The sequence below is a fragment of the Elephantulus edwardii genome, unplaced genomic scaffold (assembly GCF_000299155.1).
Source record: "Elephantulus edwardii isolate Elephantulus edwardi_28Jun2011 unplaced genomic scaffold, EleEdw1.0 scaffold00088, whole genome shotgun sequence".
Taxonomy (NCBI): domain Eukaryota; kingdom Metazoa; phylum Chordata; class Mammalia; order Macroscelidea; family Macroscelididae; genus Elephantulus; species Elephantulus edwardii.
Genome location: NW_006399838.1, coordinates 13,452,137 through 13,452,761, shown reverse-complemented (window position 1 = coordinate 13,452,761; position 625 = coordinate 13,452,137).

Here is a 625-nt window from a genome sequence, read left to right as displayed (position 1 = left end):
GGCACATAACAACAACAACAACATATTTGGTACAATAGACACCAAAGAACTCTAAGATTAAGTTATACTTGTCAGCTTAGACATTAGATGCAGGTTTCCTCGGGGAAATAGACTTCCATAATTTTTCCCTTCCCAGTGGTAGCCACTGCCCCTTGTCCAACACCTTGACTGGTGGATGAGGTGGATGGAACTAAGTCTTGATACTTTTCTGGGTATCACGAACCAATGATGCCACTGCCTTTGCAGCCTCTCACCCTAAGATGCTTGTCTACCAGTGTTCAGACTCTGGGATGATTTTGACAATATGAAGGGTTCCAGTTACCCTCTTGGCACCTCAGTAGTAACTGGACTCTCAAAGATGCCTGTTCCTAATTCTGAGAGTCTACAAGTGGCAAAAAGGATACTGAGATATGATTAAGATGCCAAAACCCAAAAAAGTCATTAATGTTGTTGTATAAGAATGTGTAACAATCCTATATCTCTATATATTTCTATACATCTCTCTCTATATCTCTATATCTATCTCTCTTTATCTCTCTATCTCTATATCTCTCTATTTCTATCACTCTATCTCTCTCTATCTCTCTTTATCTCTCTATATATCTATCTATCTATATCTCTATCT